General features: G+C 43.9%; 1 protein-coding gene across 3 annotated transcripts in view; it reads left to right on the forward strand.

The window, feature by feature from the left end:
- Nucleotides 1-24079, forward strand: part of SLC31A1 (solute carrier family 31 member 1) — a 117944-nt gene that overhangs the window by 47362 nt on the left and 46503 nt on the right. Inside the window, exon 1 of one of the 3 annotated variants that reach the window (XM_029612648.1) lies at nucleotides 18638-18739. The exons of the other annotated variants lie outside the window; for them this stretch is intronic. The gene's annotated coding sequence lies outside the window, so the exon portion shown is untranslated. Of the gene's footprint in view, nucleotides 1-18637; nucleotides 18740-24079 lie in introns of those variants that run through there. 3 annotated transcript variants of the gene reach the window in all.

Below are 24079 nucleotides of genomic sequence, written 5' to 3' on the forward strand. Positions count from 1 at the left end.
CAGTGTTTCCCAACCAGTGTGCCTCCAGACCTGCTCAGATATGAGGCCAGTGGCAACAAGAGACACTAGCGCCGCCTCTTAAACATGTAGAAGCACCTTTCTGAGAGCAGGTAATCGTGCATGCCTCCTCTTCCCAGCCACAGCATGAACCCTGCAGTGTGGCAGTTAATGGGCAGCATGCAGGTTATGGATAGCAGGGAACTGCTTAATGCATCACACCTTGCGCACAGCACGAGCCTTCTCCTTTGAGTCCGGGAGAATATGCACTGATCACTGGATGTGCCAGTGTCAGGATAGCAACAGTAAAGGAACTCTTTCAGCCATATGCTGCAGCCAAAGTAACTGAGCCGGCTGCCTGCACCTACTTACCCTTATCCTGCACTTGTATATAGAGGGAAGTAGTCCATAAGGATGGGTTCATGCGGGTCTCTGGCACACACACCTTTGTTTAAAAATTTGAAAGAGGAACTAGTGAGGCTTTCAGTGCTTCTCTAACTCTTCTTTTGTTCTTTTGGCCTGCTCCGTAGAGCTTGGTATGCCACACAGCATTTTTGTTAAGGCAGGTGTGCCTTTGCTTTGAAAAGGTTGGGAAGACACTGGGGGATAGTCCCTCCAGGTCTCAAGGCTGAGGTGAGGAGGTTTAAAAGAATGAGGAGAAACAAATGAAAAAGTGCTGCAGACCTTTGACTAGATCCTTACATGCTGCCCTTGGGAAATAAAATCCCACTTTTTTTTTTTGTTTGTTTGTTTGTTGTTGGTGGTTTTTTTTTTTTTTTCACTTCCAGGAATATGGGCAAATGATGCAGAGTTTCAAAATCATGCAGGCAAACTGACTTTCAGGCTTTTCCCCTTCTTTAATCCAATCTCTAAATTGGACTCAAAGAGTAACTGCTATTTTGTTAAAGATGTTAGCTGAAATCTGTCTTGTTCAAGAGGCTGCGGACTTCAAGGGACCTTCTTCCCTGTGTGGTGGGAATATCTGGAAGGACCCAGGGAACCACCAAGGAAGGACGAGGAGGAGCCACCTCCCCTCTCTGCCCATACACACCAGTATTCTTAACTGCTGGGCATTCCCACTAGATAGGGAAGGTCCCTCCGAGCCCGAAGGTCTCGTAAGGGCTGAACATAAGAATCCGGTCAAAGTTCTGCACCACTTTAATTTTTCATTGTTTTAATTCTTCGTTCTTTTAAATGTACTCACCTCAGATGGCATGCTTGGTCCCAAGAACTGGAGGGGGCCATGTCCCAGCATTGGTCTGTGGCTGGCAGGACCACCAGAATGCTGGAAGCCCTCATCCCTCCCTTCCCAGATTTGAGGGCATCTCTGCTGCACTATTCCCAAGACAATGGCTGAAATTAGAGTCTGCAGGGCTAACCCAGCATTTTTTTGTACAAGCTTTTGCTCCCATGCTTTTCTCTTTGGAGCTTTATACTGTCGGGAAGTTTGCAAGAGATTTAAAACCTTGTATAAAAGATGTGTTTCAGGATTGTGCAAGCCCTGACTTTGCTTGCAGGCTTTGGGGCCGATGCAATAAATGAGCAGGGAAAATGGGCGCTCAGTTTTGAGGGCCTTTCCTAATGTGTGCCTAGGCCCTTTCTCTTGGGTGGATGATTCAATTTTTAAATGAAGGGTCGCACTGCCTAGCGCCTCCTTGGAAGCAGGCGCCCAGGAGAGGTGGCTGTCTGGGTTAGGAAAACAGACACTCAATTTTCCGAGCGTCTGTTTCCCTAACCTGACCACTGGCACTTTTTTTTTTTTTTTTTTATTATTATTTTTTTTAATCTTTTGGTTCCTCCAACTTAATATCGCCACGATATTTAGTCAGAGGATGTATAGAAATGCAGTATTTTCTGCTTTTCTGTACACTTTTTGGGCTGCTCAGAAATGTGTGGGTCTGGCGAACATTATATTTTTTTTTTTTAGATTTGGGAAGAATAACTAATAGCCTCATCAAAATGCATTTGCATGTGATGAGCGCTATTAGTTTCGTGGGGAGTTGGATGCGTGTTTTGGACGCACTAATCCCCTTATAGCATAAGGGGCTGTGGTTGCATGTCCAACGCACTGTTTTGCATTGGTCCCTTTGTGTGTTTGCGTTGCCCTACTGTTGTCCTGTCCTTCCACCTGGCCCTTAGCCAGATAAAAAATAATCCATTCCCGACCTTCGTTATTCAGAAAAGTGAAGTTTTGCTCCAGAGCACTGCTCTTAATGAAACATTGCATCTTGTTGTGGGATTAGTCACACTAGTAAAAAGCTGTAGAATAAAATAGGATTAAAACCCACCATGTGCACATGTAAACCAGACAAGAGGGCCAAGTAGAAGTAGATAACTCTATTGGATTAACAATTCTGCATGTGTTGCCAATCAAAGGGTAAGAAAAGAAGGAGAAAGTTACAACATAAGTCACATAGATTATAGAAAGTACAGTATCAAGAATTTCATTTCTGGCTTATTGGCAGGATACCATATATTTTGCTGCCTACTGGAACCTAAACAGCAGCATATCATGCATGCCTATGGACTAACTGTGCCTGATCCCTAACAGGTCAGACTGGTATCTGCGTTCTTCTGACACGTCATATTGGCGTCAGTTAACAGAGCACCATTGTTTCACAGATAAAGTGAAAAAAGACTGATTTAACATATAGATGTTTATTTTCAGTTTTTATTTTATTTGTTCCTTGATTTGTCAGTGTTTGTTAGAATGAACAAAAATTGGAGAACTTTAGTGGAAGAAGTCATTTTTTTGCACTAATTTTCTCCCGTTTTTTGTTTGTTATAATAAACACTAATAAATTCCAGGGAAAAATAAAATAAACATTGAAAACAACGCTTTGCTGTACATATCAGACAATTTTAGCTGTAAACACATGCACTTTTGCATTTTGAAAGCTGCTTCATTTACCAAGCGTTAGCTCACCACAGGATACTCTCCACCAGTCCTGTCTTTTAGTGGGATTTTTTTTAAATCTTCCCTTTGAATCCTCCCCTATTGCCAAATCTTTCTGGGATTTGCACTCCTAGTGCTTTTTGTTGCACCAATCTGCAAAGCACAATTTGAAATGGTAAAGCGAAACAGGATTGGTGGAAAAACCGATGGTTTGTAGATAATTTATTTTGAACTAAGTGTTCTACAAGCTGTGAGCTTTTTTATTGAAAAAAGAATTCTGGAGTTCAGTGATCTAAAGATCTTCAAGGTTTGCTCTGCTTAAAAGATGTATTTTCCAAATGCCTATGCTTGTTTGCTGAAATATTTGCCTGAGCTGCTAAGCTGTTCATATGTGACAATATGCTGTAATATAGCATACACAGGACAAACACTGGCTTGTACCTTCTTTGCTTGCCATGAGAGTTTGTGTGAGGAAGCCATGATAGCATTCTTTCTGTAAAAACTGACAAGCTTATCTAAATTCCAAAACTTCTTGTTAATACTTATGCACCAGAATATTTTACTTCTAAATATGATCCCTAAGATGTGTATTTTTTCTTTTCTGATATCCTCTTTGTCCAATATTGGGGCCTATTCAATAATGCTTAATGTACTCAGTAAGGACTTTTTATGCACGCTAAAACAAGCGTGCCTTGCAATAAAGCCCGGGAGGTTAACTTTCAAATAAATGCATGCAGCGGCATATATGTCTGTATATATAGCATAAGTAGATCTATCCAAGTATTTTGTAACATGCACATATGAATTACATGCATTTTATAAAATACATATATCTTTACCCCACAACATATGCATGCATATGTAGGCTAACATGTGAATACATGCAATACATTGAAACCACGTATATCAGTGCATTGAGTGCATGTACTTTTTACATATTTAAAAAATGTGTGCAAGTTGGCCAATTTTAAAACATGCAAATTAAATTAACAGTTTACTAATTAGTCCACCAATTCAGCCAGTCCTTCTCCATGTCGTCTAGACCTTCCTGATTCTTCAGTCTGAACTCCTCCTAGTTCATCCAGATCTCCCATCCAGTTAATACTACACAAATACATTTAATATCAAATACTAAAGATTTTAGAAAAGCTCTTAAAACATATTTTGCTCCATTGCCTATAAGATCACATAGTTAGTTTTATGACTTTTATATATCTCATTAATTTGTTTTAACTTTTTTAATCAGTCGTTGTACATTGTTTTATCTTGAATTTAATTGTTTTATTTTGTAATTTTATGTATGTAACCAAACTGATCAATTACCCAATTGTATAAGTGGTATATAAGATCTCTTAAATAAATAAATAATATCACTTCTGCCAGGTAATTAGCAGGTGTACAACTGTGCAAGTAAGTTGGAAATGTCCGTGTGTGTCTTTTGAAATAGTAACTTGTGTGCATGTTGGCCCCAGCCAGAAATGCCCCTAGACGACCCTTTTTTTATTTATTTATGTAAAATTATGTATGAATTGCCCTTTCAAGATTTAAAAAATTGCTCAGCGATTTACAGAAGTAACACATAAGGAGAAAATGTATATTGTTTACTTCCATAAAATATGGAATATGCGAGTTGATGCTGCTTTTGCACAGATATGCTAATTTTTATGCACATAACGTTTTGAAAATTCACATCTTAATGTGCATGGTACAATGCTTCCCCCAATACATTAATGTGCTAGTGCTAAAATTAGCATTTACCCACATGTAAACAAAGGAGCATCACACTCTCACGGCAGAAACAAGTATGTACTGTTCCGGAAGGGGCTGGGTTTTCATAAACAGGAAAGATGTCAGAATACTGTTCATACTGTTGCCACATTGAAGGATGCTGCTGCAAATACTTGACTCCTGTCACGTGGACAATAAACTTTTTTGTGTTAATACCAAGACCACAATACTGAGGGGAAGCTGACTCTGCCCTTGGTGGAAAACAAAATGTGTTTGCATAGCACATTTTAATGTACATGTAAAATTTTACTGTGAGCTTTATTACATGGGACCCAAAGTAGGCAGCACAGCAATTTCTCATAGCCAAGGGAGACAAGAGGTAGCTGCCTCCAGTGTCATCCCCAGGGTTGTTCCTGAGTCTGCTAGCAGATGTCAACATCATAGCTGGTCTTGGGATTGTCTCCTTCCATGGATGGGGCCACAGTGGAGAACCCCAAAGCAGGAAAGGAGCCTTGTGCTCCTGTATAGTGAGAATTATATATGGAGAGATGCATTCTTATCATGAGTGTATCACAAATACCATTTTTCCTCTCAGGACTCTCTTCAGCTATTTAAAATGCATTCATACTTTGGTATGAACCTGTTGATTCAGGTTGCTGATGATAAACAGAACAGGATCCTGACTTCACAGGTGAAGCTTTATAAAATAACAAATACTTTATTGACCTTAGGGAATGAAATTGAAATTTGATGGGGTCTTGATTCTTTTCTTTTGTTGTCAAATGCGGCATTTATAATATATAACTTTAAAAAGCACTGCTAGACACACTAGGTACCCTGTATCTTTGCTGCATTATATTTCTAATGCTCCACTCTTTTTTTTTCTTTTTTTTTTTTATGTTATCACATGTTTGGAAAAATGTGTATACCCTTTTATTAAAGCCACATGCATAGAAACGGAGAACGTGACAGCGCTGATGAGGACTGTACTGGTTGATCTAATCTGTCCTATTTGCTTCCTTTCGTGGTGCCATAGGCCACGATAGACCTCTGGCTTTCCTTCCACCACTTCACAAATAATAATCCTCTGGGCTCTTCACCAGGGTTTCTTAAATTCTTTTACTATTTTTGCCTCCAGCATCTCTCCTGGGATACTGTTCGATTTATCCATGACCTTTTCTGTCAAGAAATATTTCCTGATGTTACTCTTAAGTCGCCTCTTGGTATAGAACAGGGGTTGGTAAACCCAAGTAAGCGTGCCACATAGTGACAAACAAAAACATTCCACTGGGTACACCACACCAACTGAGCTACAGCAGTGCCACCACTGCAGTCATTTTCAAAAATTGCAGGCCAAGAGGTCAGCCAGTTTTGAAATGCAGTGGCTGCATTGCAGTTCAGCCAAAGGGGTGTACTGGGTGGGTGGAGGCAGGATTCATATGGGGAGAGGGGAGCCCTCCCTGGGGTTGATTTAATTCAGGGGGGAAGCCCTCTACACTCTTCCTGGCGGCAGAAGCCATCTGGCTGGCCCCCTCACCAACACAATCAACATGCCCAGCCCCCTGTTCTAGAAACATTTCCTTTCCAGTGCTCAATTCGTGTGTATTACGGATAGCTTGAAGTATCTGAATGTCTCCCATGCCATATTCTCTGCAAATTTAGCCATTCTCAAATTTAGTCTTCAGCTGTCCATGCTATATTCATAATTTACATGTATCACGGCGATGCTTGCACAAGGTTCTGATGAAGATCCGCTTTTCAGCTGCCCGTGCCGAACTCGTGCTTTTCATGTATTTGTGTGATGTCTATATGGGGTTCTTATATAATGGGCACTGCAGCACAGCAAAGTTTATTTGGATTCATAACAGTTAACAGTGGCTAAAAACTAAGAGGATAATTTTCAAAAGGATTTGCATGCTTAAAACTGGGTTTTACACATGTAAATGGGCTTTTGAAACTTGCAACAGTATATGTCATTGAATTGTCAATAGGTTTTACACATGTAAGTGCACTTTAAGCACGTAAATGGGCTTTTGAAAAATGCTACGATAATGTGTTATTTACATGTGTAACTCCTTTGAAAATTACCTCCTAAATATTTATCCTAAACTTTAAGCACTAGTGTATCCTTAGGTCTGAAGTAAAAAGACAGTTCAGGGATTTTAAATTAACATTAACAGATTTATCTTAAAGCTATCTTTGCTAGTACTGTTGCTTTAACTGGTGAGGTTCTGATCCTGCTGGTAACAGGAGCTACTAAAAGTAGACACCAGTCTCTACAAGAAAACATTTCAAGTACCCTCTTGAGCTCTCTTGGCACATGTTTTATTCTCTGAATTCAGCCAGGAAAGAAGTTCAGTATGAAGAAAAATAGTACTGACCTCTGATAGCAAAGTGTTCACCTCAAGCCCTACCTACCCTAGCAAGCAGGGGAACCTAAAGCAGAAAAGCCAACATAAGATAGTTTTTTTCTTTTGTTTTTTTATTTATTGTTTATTGCATTTTTATACATAGTCAATATCTGTAAAACATCAATATTAACATCATGTGATCTGTATATAACAATACATATCATGAAAATGAAATACAATTACAGTATTCATAACAGGGAGTCTGTCATAAGATAGTGTTTGACTTTCCACTTGTGGGATACTGTTTGAAATAAAGTTACTGTTCTAGTAGGAGTGCTCTGACTTTGCTCAGGGCTGAGGTGTTCCCTTGAATCTGGGCCATTAGTGTTTGTCCTTGAACTCTGGAGTTGGAGCACATTCTGTGGACAGCAGAATAATGTGCTATTTGGCACACACAGGAAGAATCCCAGAGCACGATGGTGACATCTAAGGTTCCCGGTTGGACTTTCGGTGCAATAGCTGGGCTAGATGGGAAGGATTAAAAATGAGGTAAACACCTTGAGTAATTAACAGTGAAGGCTTATGGTATCGTAGCCCCAATAAAGATCAGTTCAGTTGGAGCTAGAAACCCCCAAAAGCAGAGAAAAATTGCCAGGCCAAAAAAAAAAAAAAGAATTGCTGTAATAATAATAAAAGCTCAAAATAAGGAAGCCTTTCTGTATTATGTCACATACTACTGAACGAGTGATGGGAGGTGTTTGTGAAGAGGAGGGTGTCATGTAACTCCTCAGTGCTACCCCTGATATCCACTCAGGGTTAACCCTGTGGCCACTTGGAGGGTCCTGCCAAGCATGGCCCAGGTCTGTCTGCACCTGTGCACATGCTTCTACATTGGCAACCTCCCACCCGCCAACTGGTTTCCAACTTGCCTCTGAGCAAGTTTCCCCACCTGTAAGCTATCCCCTGGTGGTTTCTAGGGACACTGGGACCCTACACAACCCAAGGGTCACACAGTTCCTAGAAATACTGGGATCATTAATCAGACCAAGACAGGCAGTGCTAATAAACTAATAAGCTTATTAACAAAAAATAAGAACAGTAAACGAAAAAAGATGTAATTGGCAAACAGATAAAATAAAGATTAAACAGAAAAAGTTAACTAAACACTTCCACTACTTAACTAATGCCTGGGGAAGACAGGAAAAAGGCTGTCCAGTGTCCACATGAGCTGAACAAGGACATCAGCACATAAATCTGCTCCCTCTGTATTCCTAGCAGAGTCCAGCAAGTTCTAGCACCTTGAGGGTTAGTTCTGTCTGAAAGGTCAATCAGGGCACAAAGTACTAACAATAGCATTCTCACCAATGGGCTTGTGACTGGTAACAGTTTTCTGGCCAATGGCACTGCAGGATGTTTCAGACATATTTCCCCCAGGGATGCTGGGATATGTATATTGTTCAAGCTTTTTTCTGAATCAAGGTAGCATCCAAAGCTGATGGTGTTTGAACTACAGTGCAGAGGTCAAACACCACCTGCAGGCCAGCGCAGAGGAAATGAGCTCTCTGGGGAAAAGTGTCACAGGGTAGAACAACAAACCACAAAGCATGCAAAACCCCCTATTCTGAGAGAGAGCTGGCTGCTGTGGTACATGTGAGCACCAATGACATAGGACGGTGTGAGAGGGAGATTCTGGAAGCCAATTTTAGGATTTAGGTAGAAAGTTGAAATCCAAAAACTTCCAGGGTAGAAATTTTTTAAATGTTTCCTGTTTCGCATGCATGACCCCAGAGGCAGGCAGAGCTCCGGAGTCTCAATATGTGGATGAGACAATGGTTCAGGGAAGAAGGATTCAGTTTTGTAAGGAAAATCTTTTTAGGACAAGGGAGTCTTCCAAAAAGATAGGTTCCACCTTAACCAGGATAGAACCAGGCTGCTGGCACTAACCTTTAAAAAGGAGATAGAATAGTTTTTAAACTAGAACAAGGGAAAAAGGCAACAGTCACTTAGCAGTGCATGGTTCAGAGGGAAGTATTTTCACAAGATAGTAATGAAACAGGTGAGTTAGGGTATCCCAACAGAAAGGTTCCAGTAAAAGCAAAAGTACTCCATGTACCTATAAGTGAAGAACCACCTAAGTTAAAAGATGCCAAATTATCCCTGTCAACTGATAAGCAGGTTGTTAATACAAAAACAAAATACTTTGAAATGTCTGTATGCCAATACTAGAAGTCTAAGAATTAAAATGGGAGAGTTAGTGTGTATAGCACTGAATGAAGAGGTAGATATAGTTATCATTTTAAAGATCTAGTGGAAGGAGGATAACCAATGGGACAGTGCTATACCAGGGTACAAATTATATCACAATTACTGTTCTAGGAGTGCTCTGACTTTGCTCAGGGCTGAGGTGTTCCCTTGAATCTGGGCCATTAGTATTTGTCCTTGAACTCTGGCATTGGAGCACATTCTGTGGAAAGCAGAATAATGTGCTATTTGGCACATACAGGAAGAATCCCAGAGCACGATGGTGACATCTAAGGTTCCCGGTTGGACTTTCGGTGCAGATGGGAAGGATTAAAAATGAGGTAAACACCTTGAGTAATTAACAGTGAAGGCTTATGGTATCGTAGCCCCAATAAAGATCAGTTCAGTTGGAGCTAGAAACCCCCAAAAGCAGAGAAAAATTGCCAGGCCAAAAAAAAAAGAATTGCTGTAATAATAATAAAAGCTCAAAATAAGGAAGCCTTTCTGTATTATGTCACATACTACTGAACGAGTGATGGGAGGTGTTTGTGAAGAGGAGGGTGTCATGTAACTCCTCAGTGCTACCCCTGATATCCACTTGCATCAACTTGCTAGGGGTGTGGAATCTTATGTTCGGGATAGCATAGAGTCCAAAAGGATAAAGATCCTTCAGGAGACTAAATGAACAGTAGAATCATTATGGGTAGAAATCCCATGTGTGTTGGGGAACAGTATAGTGATAGGGATACATTACCTTCTCCGAGGACAAGCAGGGTGACTGTCCTCACACGTGGATGACATCATCTGATGGAGCCCGGCACAGACATGTTTCTAGACCTTTGACTGAGCCTCAGTGAGTATGCTCAAGCATCTATGTGGGGTCCCCTCATTCTCTTATTTTCTGTGGAGCCTTGCATTTCACAGTTGGGTGATCTTCAAGTTTTTTAATTTTTACGAGTATTCTCTTTGCAGTCATTTGTTGCCTTTTTGCTTGCATGGTTGATGTGGGGGTCCCTCCTGGTTCTCCCGCTAGCATCGTAGACAGATTTCTTGACATTTTTGGGTAAGTTTATTTTTGTTGTTGATTCCCTGGGGCAGTGGCGTGCTCGGTGCCTGCCAGCCATCGACGACCACCACCACCATTGATTTCAATCTCGCGTCCCTTTTGTTTCGTGATGGCATGTCCCTGAGGCTGGACTGCAGATTCATCTCTGGCACCGGATGTTTTGCTAGAACTGGGCCTTGGGCACAGGGCATCTTGCTGGGACTGGGACCTTTGGCACAGGGCGTCTAGCTGGAGCTGGGCCTTTGGTACAGGGCATCTTAGTGGCTCAGCCACTGGATCAAGGCATCTGGATAGCGGAATCACTGGCTCAGGGTTATACAAGGAATGGACCACTGGCTCAGGGTTACTTGAGGACTGGGTAGCCTAGCTAGCACCTTTCTGGTGCTATATGGTGTCACTCGGGCATTGGATGACCAGCTCAGGATCTCTCTGAGGCTGGCATCTAGAACAGCACCTCCCTCTGGGCACTCAGTGTGTGGAGCAGTGCCCCCTCTGGATGCTCAGTGTGTGGAACAGTGCATGGAGCCAGTGCCTCCTTCCTTGTCACCTGGCATCTCAAGCAGCACCACCCTTCTGGTGCTTGGTATCTTGAACAGCATTTCCCTGTGGGTGCTGAGTATCTGGAGCAGGGCCTTCTTCCAGGTGCTTGGCATCTGGCACAGTGCCTCCTTGTGGGTGCTGAGTATCCAGAACAGTGCCTCTTTCCTGGTGCTTGGCACCTGAAACAGTGCCTCCCTTTTGGCACTTGGCATCTGGAACAGAGTTTCCCTGTGGGTGCTGAGTATCTGAAGCAGTGCTTTTTTTTTCCAGATGCTTGGCATCTAACACAGCACTTCCTTGTTGGCACTGTCATCTGGTGCTGGGGATCTGGAAAAGTGCCTCCCTGTGGGCGCTGATCATCTGGAAAAGTGCCTTCTTTCTGGCACTTGACATCTGAAACAGCACCTCCCAGTGGACACAGAGTGTCTGGAATAGTGTCTCCCTCTGGGCACTCTGTTAGAGGACTTAAGTTCTTGCAGGTAAGATTGGAGAGACAGACTCCCTATTAGGCAAGACTGTCGCCGCAGGCTCTTCCAGAAATGGACAGAGTCCCTCTTGAAGGGGAATAAGTGGACTGGGTTTCCTCTGGAGCCGAGGCACAGCTGGTTTGGAGTCTCTTAGTAAAAGCTCTGTGAAGCTGCTTTTCTCATAGAATGGAGTAAAAGACATAAATTCTTCTTGGGACGTCCCGGACAACAGAACTGCGTCTGTGACAGGAACAAAGCTGGAGAGGATTCAGTGCTGCAGAAATGGAACTAATCAGTCAGGCTTGCTGCTGTAGGAGAGATTCAGGAGCAATGGAGCTGAGAAAGCTACATGCACCGCCACGTGTTAGGAAAATAGATGCTCGTTAATTGTGCATCCCTTTTCCTTATCTTACCGCTGGCAGAACTTTTTTTTTTTTTTTTTTTTAAACATTCTTGTCTTTGTTCCACCGACTTAATATCGCCATGATATTAAGTCAGAGGAAGTACAGAAAAACAGTATTTTCTGCTATTTTGACAAGCATGTGTCGAATCATGCTCGACAAAATATTGACCCATGAAATTTGGTGAGAGTTTCATATTAAAATGATGTGGACTGAGTGATAACTGATTTCTACCATTGTTCAAACATAGACCCTGATGAAGCAATGAAACATGACTGGTGTCAGGTTAACGTTTTCTTGACAAAAAAGTTTTTGCTCAGCGGATTATCCACAAAGATAAGTGCTATTTATTTTAGAATCTCTTTTAGATGCACAAAAAAACTTTGAAAGGGGACCTATGATAAAGTTTTGAGTGATTCATCATTTGGGTGGTTTAAATAATGTCTGTTTCCCACTATTAGGTGAGATTTCACATGCTCTCTATTTATGATGGCCGCAAATAATTTTTTGTACTATTATCTTGAGGTTCCTATTAGTATTTATATTTGACTGTCTGCTACCCTATGTTGCGACCGTCGCTGCCCGACATCTCCACTCCTCCCATCTTACCTCTTTGGCGACTCCCTTGTTGGTCGATGGAAGTTTGGCTGCCGTGGCGTCATCTTGCCAACCTCCTCCGGTGTTCCCAGACCGGCTAGACGCTGCCTTCCGCCATGTTCTCCTGAGGCCTAAGGGCGCGCGCGCAGCACGGCCCCAACTCAAGTACCAGCTGTGGCGCGAACCTCAGGGGCGTCCCCCTGAGATGACATCATCATCACCAGATATTTAAGGTCTCTTGTTTTGCTAGCTAATCGAGTTAGCAAAGGGTTTCCTACCTAGCTGCCTCCAGGTATTGCTGCGGATGGTATTCGCTCTCTGCTTACCTTGCTACTCTGCCTCCTCGGACTTTACCAGGGGTACCCGCTCCTCGGGGGCCTCGCTCTCTCTCTTGCTTTTCAGGTCGCAGTCTGGAACCGGTACTCGCTCCTCGAGGGCCCACGTTCCCGGACCTGCTACTGAATATAACTTCTGCCAGGAAGTCACCGCTGCCTACAACACCAGTGAGTTACCATCTCTCTCTCAGAGCTTTCCCTGGAACCAGGTACTCGCTCCTTAAGGGCCTACTTCATTCCAGCTCCGGGGCTGTTCCAAGAGACTATGGTGTGAGTGTTACCATCAAGGTTCTGTTCCTGAACTCTGCATACTCTGCCTACTCACTATCTCAGTTTCTCTACAGCTCTGCCATCCTGGGATCGCCGTTCCAGTGCCTGAAGGACTACAGCTCAGCTGGGCTCTTCCAGCTCTCTACTGCCACCTCTGGTAGTTCTCTAAAACAGTTTAATAAAAGAACTAGTGTGTGTCTGTCTCCCAACTCTGAGCCTGACTGGTGGTCCCTCTCGGGATCTTCCCCCGTGGGCGTGGTCATCTGCCCAAGGATCCACCCACAATTATCACAAATAATAACACCCTACAGTATTGATATTTATTGCCACAGAGGTTTTAGGGCTTTTGTCTTATATTGGTTTTTACTTACTGACACATGTTGTCTCTCTCTTAGCTGTGGCTGTAATGGAGTTAGCTACCCTTTCCAGGGAGACCATGTTGGATAGTTTTAAAGAGGCAGCTCCCGTGTTAACAGAATCGAGAATTTTTATGGAGAGCACCGGTTTAGCAGCTGTGGGTTTCAGAAAACCTGGACTGGATCTGGGAGCAGGCTGGCCCCTATGGAGAGAACTTTAGAATTTGGTTGGCTGCATTTTCTTATGTCTGGGTGCTGCATGAATTTCCTGGGAACTGGCTTGGATGCAGCACAAATTGACAGGCTCTACCTGGAGGCATTTACCCAGGGGTATACTGATATTCCCATCAGCTTGGGTTAGTGAAGCCCCACCCCAAACATTCATGAAATAGTAGAGCATTTTTTGCCATGCATTTGCTGCATTCCCAATATGCTGGGGTCTGAGGAGCAAAGACCGGATTTTTAATGGCCCGCGCGTGTAAAACACGGGTTACGCGCGCGGCCAGCCTTGCACACGCCGCGCACGTTTAAAAAGGGGCCCGGTCGCGCATATAACCCCTGTTATGCGCACAAGAGCCAGGCCTCGGCATTGGGGCGATCTGGGGGGGCGGGGCGGGGCTAGAGGCTCCTGCTCCTTTGCAGGAGCAAAAAATAAGTTAAAAAAATGGGGGGGGGGGGTCTGGGTTAGGGGGCGGGTAGGATAGGGGAAGGGAGGTTAGGGTAGGGAACTGGGGAAGCCTGACGATGCATCGCCGCATGAATTTGCTAAATTATACCCCCCCTTGCACGCGCTGACTGGGATTTTATAAGATGCGTGTGCGCCAGCACGCGCATGTTATAAAATCGCGTGTCCATGTGTTCACGCCAGGTAGCGCTCACACATGGACGTGCACGCGTTCTTTTTAAAAATCTACCCCAAAGCGTATTATCAAGCAAAGGTATCCTTAATTTGGGATCAGGTTGGGGATCAGCTACTACAAGTATTAGCAGAGGCAGGATTAATAGCCCAACACTTTGAATAGTCCCATAGTTTAAAGTTGGGAAAGTGGCAAGCTGTGCATTCTAAGTAGTGTAATGGGTTCAAAACCTGCAAATGGTACAGATGAAACATTGTGCAGGGTCAGGGGTGCGTTGGGATACAAAGGCAGAAAGGGAATATCCATAGAAAAATAATTAGAATCTATACTTGATCCTGTATCTTGTCAAGGAGCCCTGCCTCCACTCCTGTGGAACTTTGTAGCCTCTTCATTCTGACATGGGGTGCCTGGCTGGGGTTAGGATACACCCTCCATAGGTGTAGTACAGGACTGCAGGGCTGGACAAGGGTTGGTCTTCTACCTAGCTAGCTACCTCCCCTGCAGGTTGAACCCTTGGGTTCTGGGGGCCAATAGGGCTTGACTTAGGTGGCAGAACATCATGGCTGGTCACAGCTGGAAATTGGGCTGGTCTTCTGCCTAGCCAGCCCTTTCTCCCTCAGGTTGAGCCCTTGCATTCTGGGAACTGGTAGGGCTTAGCTGGACAAGGTGGAACAGGCTAGGCTAGACAAGACAGGGCAGATACAAGTTGGAACTGAGGTCTGCCACGGGCTGGACATTGTAGGCAGAGATAGACTGAAAGCAGAAGTCTGGGAATGGAACAGGCAGAGAGTTGAAAATTGGATATTAGAACAGGCTGGATAAGACTGGACAGGCTACTAAGCAGGGACTGGGACTAGATATGGACACAGGTTTGGGCAAGATACTGAGCAGAGATTGGGACTGGATATAGACTGAGGCAAAGCAATAGCAAGGTAGGAAATGAATACTAGGCAGGGCATGGCTAGACAAGACAGACCAGGACAGGACCAGCAAGGACTAGACAAGGTAACACAGAACAAAGAACACTGAGGCCCGAAGGCAGCAATATAGAAGCCCTGTAGGTTACTTAACTTAAGGCCTAGGGGAAGAGAGGCCTGAGTAAGCCATAGAGTAAGGTATAAGGTAAGTGCAGGTCCAGAGGCCACAAGACAAGGTAAGGCCTGAGTAGGCCATAAAGCAAGGTAGAAGGAGATTGAAGGCCTGGAGGCTACAAGGCACAGTAAGGCCCAAATATACACCAAAGACACACATGGAAAATTCACAAAACGCAAATTTCTACATCTCAGAGACTTCTCCATATTCTCCCCTTTGTTAAAAAGAAATATATTATCTTTAAGCAAACTTTCTTGCATACTTTTAACATGAGTCATATTGATTTGGACTTCAGATATCTGTGTAGCCATTAAATCCTTGGAATTCTCTAAGAACAAGATACAAGATTCCAAATATGTATTCTGTTGTAAAGGTAAAACCTGAGAGAGAATCAGTCTCCAGACCCTCTATGGCTTCCCAGTTGGATTCAAGAGTAAATAAATTAGGCCTCATCAATCTGAAACTCTCCTATACAGAAATCTGACCGACTGCGGGAGAAGAGCCATCAGTACTTCCAACATTCTCCTCATATGCCACTGAGTCAGGGCACAGGATTAAACTGACCAGCATATTGGTCATTTCAGCAGCACTGTACCTCAGCACCCGGTTGAGTCGTGGTAACATCATCGGTCAGCGACTCCTCCAGCTGCGAAGAAAGGAGCCTAGCAGCCGCTGCGATGATTGAAGGCATTCTAACCGCCAGACTAAGAGATGCCATCAAGCCTGGGGGGGGAGATAGGAGCAAACTTTCCCTCCCGGAGCTTGTCAACGGCTCTACACCCTGGGTAGCATGAGCATCCATAGGCGGGTAGAGGCACTTGGAGCAGCAGGGGATGTCATTGTTTTGCCTTTTCTTTTCTGACTCATAACAAACCAAAAGTAAAAATATACTGTAGGATCAAGAGCTCAGCTTCCTAGTTGCCTGTTGCCATCTTGAATTTTCTTATCCATCTTGTATTTTATAGTAGTTCCTGGCCCCACAGCCCTTCAATCTCATCACCCTCAAATTGGACTCATTTTTGTTTATCCATAGGAGCAGTTAGTGGTCTGTTACTAGCGTGAACTGCCATCCTAGCAGGTAATAGCACAAGGCCTCTAAAGCCCATTTTACTGCCAAGGCTTCCTGCTCGACCACTGAATAATGTCTGTCTTATGGCATCAGCTTCCAAATGTATGCCAAAGGATGTCCTTGGCCATCCTTCTCTTGAACTAAAATTGCTCTTAAGACTACTTCTGAGACATCGGTCTGCAATGTGAAGGGTTTGGTTAAGTCCGTATTTATCAGGATTGATTCGGAGCATAATGCATCTTTCAGAGCCTGGAAGGCCTCTTCTGCTTCAGTTGACCACTGGACCTTCTCTGGTGCTTTCTTCAACAACAGCCCTTTGAGAGGCTCTGCCTTCTCTGAGTAATTGGGGACAAACCTTCTATAGTATCCCATGGGGCCTAGGAGCATTCTCACTTTTGCTTTTATTTGTGGGACTGGCACCAGGTGATCGCCTCGATCTTCTAGGTCTGCGGATGAACCTTGTCCTTTCCCAGATTATATCCAAAATACTGGACTTCTTACCCTCCTAGCAAACACTTCTTAGGGTTGACTGTTGATCCTAATTTCCTTAGACTGGTTAGCATGGCCTGGATTTGGCTTAGATGTCTATTACAATCTGTGCTATAGACCACGAAGTCATCCAAGTAGTGCGGCTGCATACCCTTGATGTGGGTAGATCAGGTGGTCAACCAAGTGCCGAAACATTGCAGGGGTGCCATGGAGTCCAAAAGGGGGAGTACAGTGAACTGGAAAGGTCCCCCAGGTATCTAGAATGCAGTCTTCTCCTTTACCACTGGAATGAAAGGCTCCTGCCAATACCCTTTAGTGAGGGCCAGCTCATCCAATCGAGGCATCGGGTATGTGTTAGGTTTTGAAACCTCGTTGACTTTTAAAAGTCAATGCAGAACATTATGTTCCCATCTGGCTTCAGCACCACCATTATGGGTGAGGACCAATCACTGTTAGTCTCCTCTATAACTCCGAGCTGGAGCATCTCCTTCACTTCGGTCTCAATGATGTGGTGCCTGGCCTCGGGAATTCAATAAGTCAGAGCCGCACAACTGCTCCAGGAGGTGGTAGGTTTGTGAAGATTTCCTTGTTTTACTACATCAGCTGTATGTACAGTGGACAGCTGCTCTCTGAAAGTCATCTGGGTTTGGTCCACTTCAGGTCTTAACTCTGGACCAAACTCTAGTCCTTGTGCCACTCCACACACCTGTGGAACCCACTTCTTCAGAAGGTCTATGTTGTAGATATGAATTTTCTTTCATCTGGCTGGACTATTTTGAAATCCATGGGCCCTGTTTCATTCAAAACTTCATAGGGTCCCTTGTCATTGGTCTAACAGCTTGCTTTCCGAAGAGGGGAGGAGGACAAGAATGTGATCCCCCAGCTGGAGTACTCTTTGAACCGTGTGGCAATGGTAAGCTCAGGCTTGGATAGCCTCAGTTTTCTCTAGGCATAGGTGGGCCATCTCCCCAGCCCTTTTCTACTCCTGGGGGAATTCTGCGCAAAAAAATTAAAAATTCTGCAACAAAAATATTGAAAATTCTGCACACACATTTTCTAAATTCTGCAAAATTCTGCACATTTATTTTTCAAAATAACACAATATTCTTTGCAAATTATTCTGCATTTCAGTGCAATGAGTGTCCCTGGCAACTTGGCTCATCTGCCAGCAGTTTCAATTGCTGCTGCTGGCAGATGAGCCAAGCTGGCAGGGACTGCTGCAGTTGTTGCTAACCTCTCCACCTGAGTATCCATGCTCACTGTCTCTCTTACTTATCAGACATATGCTTTCTCTCACATGCCATCTGTCACACACATGTTCTGTCTCCTCACATACAACTCTCCCTCACATATACACACACACACACACACTCCCAAGTAAACACCTACATACTGGCTCACAACAAACACAAGGGCTCAAACATACACTCTCAGGGCCAAGGCCTCTTCTTTAGCCCCTCTCTTTTTCCCTCCCCCCTTCTTTCTCTCTTTCTTCCTTCTCTTTCTCTGTCCAGTTCCCCTCTGTTTCCCTCCCTTCTCTCTCTCCCTCTTCTCCTCCTTGCTTGCTTACCTCGAGCCGCTGGTGCCGTGCTGCGATGCCTCCACTCTCCGTGCGCCACCTGACTTCCCCTCTTCTCCTCCTCTCTTCTCCTCCTCTCTTTTTCCCCCTTCATTCTCTCTTTCCCCCTTCTCTCTTTCTCTTTCCCCCTTCTCTCTTTCTCCCTCCCCTCTGTTCCCCTCCCTTCTCTCTCTCCCTCTTCTCCTTCTTGCTCCTCGAGCCGCCGCGATGCGATGCCCCCACTCCCAATGCGCCACCTGACGTCGCTGTCCCGGATTGGCCGCTGTCCGTGCACGGCATGCTTCCGTTTTTGTTTTGGTTTTTTATCCTTTTCCGGCATGGGAGGAAATCGCAAGGGCAGCGAGGGAGGAAATCTGCGCAGCGACAATGAAATCTGCACGAACTGCGACGAGGGAAGAAATCTGCAAGGTGAGGGAGGAATTCTGCGCAAATTCTGCATTCCACAGTAGCGCAGGATTCCCCCAGGAGTAAAACTTCAGGTGATCCTGTACTCAGAGAATGTAGCCAACGAAGGTCTTCCCAGGGTTCCCTTCATCATCCCAAGTTTCCCAAGCTATATTAAGATTCCTTTCTGCCTTCTCCCATACAGTAATTCAAAAGGGGAAAACTCCATTGAGTTCTGGGGCACTTTGTAGATTGTGAACATCCCCTAGGGCAGCAAGGAGTCCCAGTTCTTACCATCTTAACTCACAAATGTCCTCAACATTTACATGGCTGCGGGTGATACACCGAGGTGCACAGTTTTCATCTTAAGCAAGGTGCAGAGTTGTTTTTATTATCTTAGACACAAAGTGAGTCCCCTGATCCGCCCATACAACGGCAAGCTTTGTGAGTTGGCAGATAGGGCAGGACCGGCAATACAACTGGATCTGTTTATGTAGGCCCAGCCAATAGAACTGTGCCAATATTTTCTCTTGGGTCTTTTCCTCCCCCAGTTGACCCCCTTCCACACTTCGCTTTGTGACTGTAAAGTAGATCCCAATTCATTACAAAATGAGGAGGACTAGGATCTGTAACCTGCTCTCCAGGGACTCGCTTTCCATCCACTCTTTGTATATGCTCCTAGGCCCACTTAAAGGACTCATCCTCCCCTTGGGTCCACCTGAAAGTCCCCGAGTTTCTCCCATTTTCCCACTCAAAGGGGCTAGATATGATATTCTGGGCGGGTTGGTGCTCTTCCCCTGACTTCAGTACTTCCTCCCCAGTTGCCTCTAAATTTGCAGCATAACTGTATTTGTCCTGTCAGCGCTGCCTCTGGGACTTAGGATTCTTAGAGTCTTTATGCTACAAGTCTGGCTCTTCTAAGGGAAAGAGTTCTGGAAACTCCAATTCTTCATTGTTGTAGCTGTACGAACCCGTTGTGAGCTGGTTCAACAGGCTTTCAAATTTTGGACAGTCCTGACCTATTACCACAGGGTAAGATAGCCAAGGATCATAAGAACTTGCCATACTGGGTTAGACCAAAGGTCCATCAAGCCCAGCATCCTGTTTCCAACAGTGGCCAATCCAGGCTACAAGTCCCTGGCAAGTGTCCAAAAATGAAGTATATCCTAAGCTACTGATGCTAGTAATAACAGTGGCTATTTTTAAGTCAAGTTGATTAATAGTAGGTAATGGACTTCTCCAAGAACTTATAAAAACCTTTTTTAAACCCAGCTACACTAACTGCATTAATCACATCCCCTGGCAACAAATTCCAGAGTTTAGTTGTGCTTTGAGTGAAAAAGAATTTTCTCTGATTAGTTTTAAATGTGCTACATGCTAACTTCATGGAGTGCCCTCTAGACCTTCTAGTGTCTGAAAGAGTAAATAATCAATTCACATTTACCTGTTCTAGACCTCTCATGATTTTAAAGACCTCTATCATATCCCCCTCAGCGGTCTCTTCTCCAAGCTGAACAGCCCTAACCTCTTTAGTCTTTCCTCATAGGGGAGCTGTTCCATCCCCTTTATCATTTTGGTCGCCCTGCTCTGTACCTTCTCCATCACAACTATATCTTTCTTGATATGCGGCGACTAGAATTGTACACGGTACTCAAAATGCGGTCTCACCATGGAGCAATACAGAGGCATTATGACATCCTCCGTTTTATTCACCATTCCCTTCCTAATAATTCCTAACATTCTGTTTGCTTTTTTGACTGCCACATCACTGAGCTGACGATTTCAAAGTATTATCCACTATGACGCCTAGATCTCTTTCCTGGGCGGTAGCTCCTAATATGGAACCTAACATCATGTAACTACAGCATGGGTTATTTTTTCCTATAAGCATCACCTTGCACTTATCCACATTAAATTTCATCTGCCATTTGAATGCCCAATTTTCCAGTCTCACAAGGTCCTCCTGCAATTTTTCACAATCTACTTGTGATTTAACTACTCTGAATAATTTTGTATCATCTGCCAATTTGATTACCTCACTTGTCGTATTCCTTTTCAGATCATTTATAAATATATTGAAAAGCACGGGTCCTAGTACAGATCCTTGAGGCACTCCACTGTATAACCTTTTCCACTGAGAAAATTGTCCATTTAATCCTACTCTCTGTTTCCTGTCTTTTAACCAGTTTGTAAGCCACGAAAGGACATCGCCACCTATCCCATGATACTGCCGTTGGTCCCTGTGGATGATTGCCAGAGTCACTACTCTGTTGTAGTCAAGCTGGATCTGTTTCACTAACTCTCTTCGGACAAGCGTCTTCATACTCCCAGAGTCCACAAATGTCCTGGGTTGGAATGCCATCTAAAATCAAGCAAAGAATGCAGCTCACCTTAAGTTCAGGTAGCACAGACATCAAACATAGCAGGTCTTTGCATAGACTGGGTTCCTGCCTGCTCCTCAGTGCCTATCTAATCCTTCTAGGCTCTGAGTTCTTATTCTCTGGTAAGGGACTCTTCCCTTCACCTAGGATTCCTTGTGGGTCTAGATCTTAAAGAGAACCGGGCAAAACAGCTGAGCCCAGTCCCTGAAGGTAGTCTGAGGGAGTTTCCTATAGATTCCCTCACACATGAGAGAACTAGAACAGGTAAATGTGAATCGATTATTTAGTCTTTCAGTTAATACAAGGTCTAGGGACACTCCATGAAGATAGCAAGTAGCACATTTAAAACAAATCAAAGAATTTTATTTTTTTTTTCACTTCATGCACAATAAACTCTGGAATTCATTGCCAGAGGATGTGGTTAAGGCAGTTAGCATAGCTAGGTTCAAAAAAGGTTTGGACAAGTTCCTGGAGGAGAAGTCCATAAACTGCTATTAATCAAGTTGGCTTGGGGAATAGTCTCTACTTATTACCAGCATTAGTAGCATGGGACTTATTTACTGTTTGGATACTTGCCAGGTACCTGTAACCTGGATTGACCACTGTTGGAAACAGGATGCTGGGGTTGATGGACCCTCAGTCTGACTCAGGGTTCAGAATGTTCTTAAGTAATCTAACAATGTTAACAATCATAAGATTGACCAGGGGCCATATTAGCTGTTTCTGGGGAGGGGAGAGGGGCCCTCTGAGTCTAATGACTGGAAGGGAGAAACCCGATTAGTGATTAGCTGTTTCAAGGGTTGGGACAAAGGGGCAAGAAACTGCAAAGAAATGCTTAACTAAAGGTGATTTTTAACAGTTCTTAAAGGCCTCTGGAATGGAGAATCACTCTCGGAAAACTGTTTAATAATTGGTCACCTCAAAAGTCCATTTTTAGGAGCAGTTGAAAAACAGTCAAAATTGAAATGTTACACCTAAAAATGTATAAAGTTCATAAAGCACATCGGTCTTTTTTTAAAAGTGTTGGAAGTGTTCTCAGATGAGAAGCAGGATGGTGGTCCTCACATGGGTGACATCATCCGATGGAGACTGGCACAGAACTTGGATCTCAAAGATTCTAAAGGTGACCACAGCTACACAGGCGCAGTAGAGCATTTTGAAAGCTCTAGAATCTTTGAGATCAAAATTCTGTGCCTGGCTCTGTCAAATGAAATCACCCATATAAGAGGACTGACATCCTGCTGTCCTTCAGAGAATGCCTGTTACAGTAACCTCCTTATTTCCTTTGACATTTAGAAGGAAGTGGAATCAAGAGCTCCAAAGTTGAGCATCCTAAAGTATTTTAATTTACTTAAAGATATCGTGGTAGTTCCAGTCAATCAAATCGTAAAGGTTCTCCAAATGAAGATTTGGAAGACACTTACTCACTGCCCTTCCTGTAGGTAAGAAAGTGGGTTTAAAATACCAGGTACATGTAGCCCCTGGATTTGAGAAGTCTCTGTTTACTTATCATTCAGTAGTAGTAAAGTCAGCTCAAAATAAATAGAAAAAAAATAGAAAAAAAGGTCTCATGCATCAGTTATGCTAGTAGAGAATCCACAGACTTTGGACCTATTTGACAGGAAACTATTTCAAAACATCATGCTCTCTACTCACATATCTTTGTTCTTACCAACTTTGAATGGTGCAATATATGCACACTATCATGAAGGAGTTAAAAAAAAATCTTGTACTTTCTCCCTACAGATGAACAAGAGGGCTTCCTCAGTTTAGTATCTGCAGGGGATGAATGTGCATAAACCTCTTTTAAGATCTGCTTAGGATAATTTCAGTACAGCAGCAAGAATTTCAGCCTTGTCCAAAGGAATGTGTAGAATTGATCTGGTTCTGAACATCAGGCCAAAGGTAGGCAAATATCCCCTGCAAAGGAGGAAAATTCTTTGATAGTAAAGTGAAGGAGACAATGGAGCTCATAAAAGGCCACTGCTCCACATTGCAGATACTACTTACTACTACTGCAGACTCTCCACCATGCATGCGGTTCTGATCATCCCATTTCAATAAAGACAAAGCAGAACTATAGAGAAGGGCAACAAAAATGATAAAGGGGATGTAATGAAGAAAGGCTAAACAGGTTAGGGCTCTTCAGTTTGGTAAAAAGATGACTGAGAGGGGTTATGCTAGAGGTTTATAAAATCGTGAGGGGGTGGAACAGGTAAATAAGGAACAATTATTCTACCCTTGACAATAATACTAAAATGAGGGAGACACTATATTAAACTACCAACCAGCAAATTTAAAACTAATCACAAACAATTTTTTCACTCAGCTTATAATCAAACTATGGAATTTGTTGCCAAAGGAAATGGTCAAGACAATTAGTATTACTCCTGGCAGAATTCCGCGCTACTGCAGAGCGCAGAATTTCCATTTTCTGTGCAAAATTGTTGCAACCATCCTTTCCCGACGGCTTCACTCCGCCTACCTTTCTTTCTTTGCACCTCCTCTCGCTATGGATGGACGCCTGGCTGCCGTGGCGTCTGCCTGCCATCCTCTCCGGCGTCCCCGGACCGGCTTGGGCGCTGCTTCCTGCCATGCTCCGCTGGTACCTTAGGGCGCGCACGCTGCGCGGCCCTCACTCTTATTTCCTACTTGGCTCGAACCTCAGGGGTGTCCCCCTGTGATGACGTCACGCTGCCTGGATATTTAAAGCCTACGATGTTTGCTAGCCTTTGAGTTAGCAAGGGATATCTTACGGATGGGATTCACTCTCCGTACCCAGCTACTCTGCCTCTCCAATTTCCATTGGACTCAACGCTAATGGGGTACCCGCTCCTCGGGGGCCTCACTTGCTTTTCAGGTCGCTATCAGGAAACCGGTACTCGCTCCTCGAGCGCCCATGTTCCCTGACTCGCTGCCTGCTCCTACCTTCTCTTCTGCCTGGAAGGATTCTCTATCTTCAACATGGCGATGTCCTTTCGTG

The sequence above is a fragment of the Rhinatrema bivittatum genome, chromosome 8 (assembly GCF_901001135.1).
Source record: "Rhinatrema bivittatum chromosome 8, aRhiBiv1.1, whole genome shotgun sequence".
Classification (NCBI taxonomy): domain Eukaryota; kingdom Metazoa; phylum Chordata; class Amphibia; order Gymnophiona; family Rhinatrematidae; genus Rhinatrema; species Rhinatrema bivittatum.